The 8,533-nt window shown below is 44.6% G+C and overlaps 1 pseudogene across 1 annotated transcript; it reads right to left on the bottom strand.

Moving 5' to 3' along the window:
- Window positions 1-6,597: 6,597 nt before the first annotated feature.
- Window positions 6,598-7,234, bottom strand: LOC145157088 (histone-lysine N-methyltransferase ATXR6 pseudogene; annotated as a pseudogene). The gene is made up of 2 exons (XR_013737083.1): window positions 7,022-7,234; window positions 6,598-6,932 (listed from the first exon to the last, which is right to left on the bottom strand). The product of XR_013737083.1 is annotated as a histone-lysine N-methyltransferase ATXR6 pseudogene (transcript).
- Between the last annotated feature and the right edge of the window lie 1,299 nt (window positions 7,235-8,533).

The raw sequence follows: 8,533 nt of genomic DNA on the forward strand, positions 1-8,533 counted from the left end.
AAGGCCTCGCCTATCTTGGGCCTCTCCCTTGTCCTGCTACTGATGAGTCGTGGAACCCCGTCCACACTCCTACTGATAGTGAGATACGGGCCTAGCCCACACTTACTGGAATTTATGTTGCCCCTCATCCGCCTACCGGATGCACTGAGACCACCCTGGTCTAACTAACCTACCAATATCTGGGTTGACCGGACCCCCACCGGTTACTACACCCCAACGCAATCTCCTAGTCACTCCCAACGACTTCTGAATATACATCGACTATCTATAACTGTTCTATCTATTCTGCCACCCTGGCACTACAAGTTCTAGGATCCTCGATCCCCTATCTTGACACTACGGTCCCTACCAGGTCTCACCTGCGCTGCTATAAACTCACGGGCCTCGCCCACGAGTCTCACCCGTCTATAACCTCAAGTGGTCTATTCCTCTAATCTCACTTGCCTAACGAATCTCGCACGGGCCTCGCCCACGGGTCTCACCCAACCATATTACTGAGCAACCCTGCTCCTAGGTCTCACCTATACTGCTCCCAGCATACGGGCCTCGCCCACGGGTCTCACCTAGCTACATCCTGGAGCGGCCTCTCCCAAGGTCTCACCTCTCTAGGGCTATGCAGGCTAGCTCCATACTACTCTCATCAACTACCCATTCCTGATCTCTACCGTGATCACTAGGAGGTACGGGTCTCGCCCAAATTCCGCTAATTGGAAGATACGGACCTCCGCCCGATCTCTGCTACTAACTACTAACACATAAGCATCTCTTGCTAACCGTTCTCAAGATTCTCATTCCGACTCACTAGAGTCCTATAGGTGGTCCTCCAACCTGGATTCTCAACCAGCTGCCAACCATTTCGATTACCTGAACTAACTGTTGGGAAGTTCCTCAAACTCCCAATCCTGAACTCCTCAATCCATCAATCGTTGTACTACTTTCTTTTCTTCTCGGTGGTCGCGTACTCCTTCTGGATCTGCGTGCTCTTACCCTTGTATACTCAGATGGTTCTCCCCCACTTTGATCCTGCTTATACCTCACTGCTCAAAGCTTGGCAGGAATTCCCAATCCTTACCACCATTCCGTAATCAATCTGCTGTAAAGCCCAAACTTATCATAACTATGGGATCTAACCAATCTATCCCTCAACAGCACCTTCCGGAAACTAGCGGGACACCTCCGAGCCCCACATAGACATGCTACAGTTACTGCACCCTAAGTAACCTGCTCTAGGAAGGAACATCCTTTAACTATCATTCTCAAGTCCTCGGTATGCAGATGATATATTTCTTACTCACAAGCAGGCCACCCTATTCTAAAATACTCGTACCAATAACGATGCAGAACCATAACAATATAATCATGAATAAAAGTCAATAGGGAAATAAAAGATACGCACCTGCAACGTCCGGTGCTGCTCGTGTCTCCATGGTAGACATCTGAAAAGCCCTGCCCCCTACCGCAGGTACCTCTGCTCGGCCCTGACGGCCGTCCGTGACCCTCAATGTCGCAGGGGCAGGTGCTACCACCCGTTCTGCTGAAAGCAAACCGGGGCACTGGGCCTTCTTGTGGCCCCGCTGACTGCAGTGAAAACATATCAGGTCTGATCCCTGTGTGGTGGTAGCAGTACAATCCCTGCTAAGATTACCAGTCCGGCCGCACTTGAAGCAGCCCGAATCTCCACCACTACCACTCCTACACGCACCCTCGTGCGTCCTGCCGCACCTCCCGCACCTCTGGTAATCCCTCGATCCCGAATCTGACCCCTTGGGCCTTTTGCCCGAACCTGTGGCTACATGTATCTCATCCGGTTTCCTCTTCCGGATCTGCTCCAAATCAATCTCTCTCTCTAGCCTGAGAGATCATATCTTCCAGCGTCTTACAGCCGGACCTACTCACGAACTCCCTGATGTCAGCCCTCAACATCTCGTGATATCGGGCCTTCTTCATCTCCTCATCCGCGACATACTGCGGAACAAGAAGGGCCCTCTCCCTGAATTTGGCGGTGATCTCCGCCACAGTCTCAGTAGTCTGCGTCAAATCCTGAAACTCCCGTGCCAACTGCTGCACCTCAATAATCGGCGAAAACTCAGCCCTGAACCTGGCCGAGAAATCACTCCAGGTCATCGCGTCCAACGCGGCATCATCACCCATGACGTGACCAACCTCCTCCCACCAATCCCTCGCTCTGTCCTTCAGAAGACAGGAGGCGAGTCTGACCTTGTCCCCCTCGGGACACCGGCTCGTACGAAAAGCGTTGGCAACATCGGCCAACCACCTGCTGCTAGCGATGGGGTCTCTAGCCCCGTGATAATCTGGTGTGCCACAAGCTCTAAACTCTCGGAATGTCAAAGTACGAGCTCCCATCAAAGCCATCATCTCTGTACGGAAGGCTCCCAACCTCTCATCCAAAATCTCCAGTATACCATCCTTGACCGTGCCAAAGATCACAGGAGTCTGGTCTAGTATGCTGCGCGTAACCTCTGCTGATATAAACTCCCTCATACGCTCCTCGAGCTGCTCGGTCCCTGAACCCGAGCCTGATCCCTCTCCGGCGCCTGATCCGCCTACTGGTCTCTCGCGCAACGTCACCATGCTGACAAACATAACACATAACTATCAGAATAATCCTCATTGCTGAGGGATTTCACATACACACTACCAGTTTCCCGGTCTCATCTCGGCCTTTCTCAAATCGAGTACGGATCCTCTGCTTTCAGTAGTATGGGCCCATACTACCTTCTACATTTATCCGTACTTTCCTCAAGAACTGCTTCGACTCCACCAGGTCCCTTTCTCTACTACTACAGCTCCCAACACTATCTCATCCTAGGCTTACCCTAGGGAAACCTCTGACTCAACTCAAACCAGTCCTCAGCTGCTGAAGGCCTCCTTGTGATGCCAATTAGCCATCACCTGAATACCATCACATGTGACGAGGCTCAAATAATCCTTCGAGTAGAAGACTCGTCCCTACAACGGTTAGACTCAAACGAGAGCTGCGCAATAGGGCCAAATCCAGCACTCTGAGATTATTCAACCCTGATCACATGTGACGTGACGTATTCACCTAATGGCTAATTCCCATCACTCAGAATCCCATAATGCACAAAGCAAGCAACATTCAGACAAGGGAAAACCATAACATACTCAAGCAATCATAATCTCATATCAAGAATCTGTACTAGCATGCAACATAATCTCATATACTCAGGCATAACCTAAACAGGCTACCCTACTACTGTCTAACCAACACTATCCTGCCGCTCAAAGCACATATAACAGGCACATAAGGCATCCTCCCTAGATCCTTAGTCCTAATCTAGCATGCTGTTCTACTAACTGATAATCATAACATAAACTTGTATGGGTATTTTGGGGTACTTACTTGAGCTCGGCTGATTGCATGCACCACACCCTTTTCTCTTATCAAAGTTCTTTTCCTTCTGAATTCTTTTCGCTTTTCTAAAACTGTTTCGTTTCTCAAAACTCTTTTTACAAAACTGACTTTTCATTTTGAAAACTTTTATACCAATCCCTTAGTTTGAGTTCAGACACACCCGAAAGTATGTCCGAATCCCTCAAACCAAGGCTCTGATACCAACTTGTAACGACACAATTTTCAAGACTAAAAATTTCTTTTATAAAACGTTACTTAAACACATTTATCAATTCCATAACATAATCAGAGTATTAATTCCAAAACATATTTTCATTATCAGAGTAAAACATTCCCAGGCTGTCTAATCTATGGTGTGTGCCATGCGATCACCCCGAGCTCTTCCCTCCGCTACCGGAAATACCTGAAACCAAAACTGAAAACCGTAAGCACGAAGCTTAGTGAGTTCCCCAACCTACCACATACCCTGCATAATCACATACTACAAATACTGGGCCACGCCCGCTACTTCGGGCCTCGCCCGCTACCTCGGGCCTCGCCCGCTACAACGGCCCCGCCGCTCCAGGCCCCGCCTGGCTTCGAGCCCCGCTCGGATACAGATCTGTTTCTCTTAGGCCCCGCCTGTCTCTGGGCCCCGCCCGCTAACATATACTAACACATAAACATATCCCAACACATAACTGAACATATACTATTGAATCCTGTTCTAAGGCCTCGCCTATCTTGGGCCTCGCCCTTGTCCTGCTACTGATGAGTCGTGGAACCCCGTCCACACTCCTACTGATAGTGAGATACGGGCCTAGCCCACACTCACTCTTTTCCTAACTTGGGCCTCGCCCCTGCTCTGCTGCTAATGAGATATGGAACACCGTCCACACTCTGCTATTGGTGAGATACGGGACCTCGCCCACACTCACCACCCTACCAGGCACATACATGTATCACACAGACAACAAGTATACTCTATCATGCAAACCATTCCTTGGGCACCCGCCCGACATCGGACCTTGGTCCTGAATATCATACTAGCAAACAGTGCCTAGGGCTAACCCCCGGGTCTTCCTACTCATAACTACATGGGCCGACATTGTGGCCGTAGACCCATCCACACAAAGGGAAACTCACCTCAACTGCTGAAGCTGCTGATAACCCTCTGGCTGCTATCTGTCAACTCTCTCTGAACTGCTGCTCCACTAGCTCCTCAAGCTACCAATATCAATATCACACTTAGTCTAACTGTCCTCCGAAAGTCAACTAAGTCCACTCTGGTCAAAGTCAAAGTCCTGGTCAAAGTCAACCTTCCAGGTCAACCCTACTTGCCGAGTCTGCCTACTGACTCGCCGAGTTCATACGCTCAGAATCCTTTCATTCGCGACTCGACTCGCCGAGTCAGCCCCTGACTCGCCGAGTCTACCGATTTCCGAGTTCTGTCCTGCCCAACTCACTGAGTCCCCACTCAACTCACTGATCCGAGTTTTAACTCGAAGGGTTTGGGGTTTCGCGACTTGACTCGCCGAGTCCAAGAACAGACTCGCTGAGTCCAAGGCCATCTTCAACAGACTCGCCGAGTTGTTCTTCCAACTCGTCGAGTTCCTGCCTATCTTCATCCAACTCGCCGAGTCCACCCATGTGACTCGCCGAGTAGCTTCAGTTCTTAATCCATACAGTGGCTTTTCGAGCCATGCAGGGGCTCCAACTCATAGATCCATCCTTCCCAAGTCTATTCCTCACGTAAAATTGCAAACTTTACGTGTAACTAAGGAGATCTAGGCCCAAAACACTCCAAACTCGGGTTTAAGACAACCATGCTTCACCTACACCCCCAAGACTGATACTTTATGACTCTCTAGGCCAGAATACATTTGGATCTGAAGTAGCAACTTCAGATTTGGGCTCTAACTCGAAATGGTTCAAGGACATGGTATAAAAGCCCCAAATCTCATAACAAAGGGAAAACTAGATGAAGAAGGGTGAAAATAACGACTTAATACCTTCAATAACTCTGAAAGGTGACCCAAACTCTGGATCTAAATCCAATCCTTGAAGCCCCAAAGATTCCTTCCTTCCTTCTTCCTTCAAATCACCCAAAAATGGCAAAAGACTTGAATATGCAACAATGGAGGCTGAGGGTTTTAGTTTCTGGATGAGAGAGGCTCCAAGGAACCCTAATGGAGAGAATAAGACGCTTAAATAGTGCCCAAAGTCCCAGATTTAGGGTTTCTCTCTTCAGACCGGACTCGCCGAGTGCTCTTTGCCGACTCGCCGAGTCGGTCACTTAATCGATCCCTGCGGATCCCACTCCGACTCGTTGAGTTCCTCCCTGGACTCGACGAGTTGACCCTTTGACTTAGGGTTTCCTTTACTTTCTTGGCCTTTCTGATTTTGGGTGTTACAACTCTCCCCCACTTAAACTAAACTTCGTCCTCGAAGTTCGCTATGGCCAACTGATCTATGATCTGCCTCCAACACTCTGTCTGGAAAACCTGACACCCGCTGGCTACCTCTGCTGGCCTTTCGCCTGACCATTCTGACTACCATTAACCTTGCGGATAATATTCTTGGGTTCACCCTCACCCTGACCATCCTGTGAACACAACTTACTCAACTGACAATCCTTCTGGTACTCCCCGAGTACCTATGCTGAACCTCTCAGGGTTTACTTCTCCTTATCGCTACTACCACTTACTGGAATTTATGTTGCCCCTCATCCGCCTACCGGATGCACTGAGACCACCCTGGTCCAACTAACCTACCAATATCTGGGTTGACCGGACCCCCACCGGTTACTACAAAAAATACATTATTTCTTATAGAATACAGGTAAAAATTGTTAATAATTACATTTATTGTTAAAGAATAAAACTAAAAAACAATCAAAACCGGAAAGAATACATCAAAATCTAACAACGACTAATACATTCTAAAAGAATAATGTGGTCAGTTTCAATTTTGTGGTCCGTTCTTCAAGCATCAACTTCTATGATTCCAACAGAATTGGAATTTGTCATTCCATTCCAACAGAATTGGAATTCGTGATTTCATCATCATTTTCCCGGCTCTGTAAGTAATCAATATCTCCAACATATTCAGTGATTATTGTCCAGTCTTTGATACATTTATCAGCTTCTACAGTGAATCTGCAACAATAACATATATATATTAATATCAAGAACACCAAAGGTTTAGGCACAAAAACCCACTTACCCTTCTACAGGATCAAAAACAACCATAAGTGGAGGGCATTCCCCTCTCCTCATCATGCTCTTGCACAGATTCAAGGCCTCAGTGTCTTCTCTTGATAAAACCTGCATCCCCTCTTTCTCATAAGTAGGACGATTAGCTGACCTAGGAGCCATGCCATGAATATATGTGAGCTCATTACTGAACTCAACTTCTGTAGCTGTCAATGTTGTGGCTAGTGATGCCATTTGTTCTAGTCTTCTTGCAGGATCCTCACTTGGACTATATGGTAACAACCTCCTTCTCTTCTTTGATGCCGCTATGCAACTTTTTCGCCTCCTTTTCTTGCCTATATCTACAATCATATAACAAAACAACTCTTACCAATCTTTTTCTATAAAGCAATAAAGCATAAACTACATGAATAAATGATATCTTATCTACCTTGACAATATTCTTCAGCTGCGTTAGAGGACCTCTGGATGCGAAAAAAATCAATGATTTTTGTTTGAACCAACGGGAATCCTGGGTACAGAACAAGAAATGACATTGTTAAAGGTAAACCAATCACTTCTGAAATCTGAACGGAACATCATGTACACATACAGCAATGCATATATACGTAACCTTAAGCATATAATTCTAAGGCTTGTATCCTAGAAATTGGGGGTTGTTCCTACTCAAGAATTTACCAAGAGATTTTACCCTATCGGTTACCTGGATTATCATTCACATAATCAAGCGAATCAATTGCAATTGACGAGGAACCTGAATCGGGAATGAGGGTCGTCTCTTGTGGTCGGAGGTAAGCAGCGTGGAGGAAACGCCAATGTTGAGCAGCGTCTCTGCTTCTTTCCCCTTCCTCTTCTTTTGCCTAAGTCGAACCCTGGAGGCCATCACCGATTGCGAATCGATAAGATCAGCAGCCATCGGACCTCCTTCCTTCGCATCTCACAGCCAGAGAAGAACAATTGAAGAAAGCATGAGTGAGAACGAAGACGACGTGTGCATCGATTCAGTTGCTAAGGTTTATGTCCTTGCCGCTTGTTCTAGCACTTCAAGTAAGAGCATTACAGAGAGTGTCCATGGGGTCGTTGTCAAAAAGGGTTGATTAGGGTTACGGTTTTAAAAGACGATGGGTGGAGAAAACTAAGTCAATTGTTACCTTAATTATAGGATTTTATCTGTGGAAAGTAATTATCAAATTACCTATTTACCCTTATTTATTTATTTAATTATTTATTTTTATTTTAAATTTTGATTGGCTCACATTTATGCATACAATAACACAACACTTACTTTAAACACCTGAACCGATCTCCCTCTCTCTCTCTCTCTCTCTCTCTCTCTCTCTATATATATATATATATATATATATATATATATATATATATATATATATATATATATATATATATATATATATATATATATATATATATATATATCACTATTCGTTTTTATATGTTTTTTACACAATTTATCTTTACAACTTCATTATTTGACTTTGTTTATATATATATATATATCTCCCTATTCTAATAAAAGAGTAGTTTTTAATCTCCTTTTGACATGTGTCACCATATTAAGCCTCATAATTAATGCAAATTTTATTTTTCTTTTGCCATTTTTCACCTTATTATGTCTTATAATTATAATTAATGCATACCATTTGTCAACATATTGATTCTCCATTTCAAATTTCAAATTTTAAATTTCTAATTCTAATTACGTTAAATTAACAACATTAGAATAAAAATTAAAATAAAATTAATACAAATTATAAAGTTATATAATTTTACATATTTATTTAAATCAATGATTATAATTTTATATAACTAAAAAAAACCTCTTAATTAATAATTTATTTAAAATAAATTATTAATAATTTTAAATTTTAACTAGTAAAGTTTAATTAATTTTATAACCGTGGTTCCCACGGGTTATAAACTAGTA

Source organism: Lactuca virosa, chromosome 2, assembly GCF_052849685.1.
Source record: "Lactuca virosa cultivar CGN04683 chromosome 2, Lactuca_virosa_CGN04683_v6, whole genome shotgun sequence".
Lineage (NCBI taxonomy): Eukaryota > Viridiplantae > Streptophyta > Magnoliopsida > Asterales > Asteraceae > Lactuca > Lactuca virosa.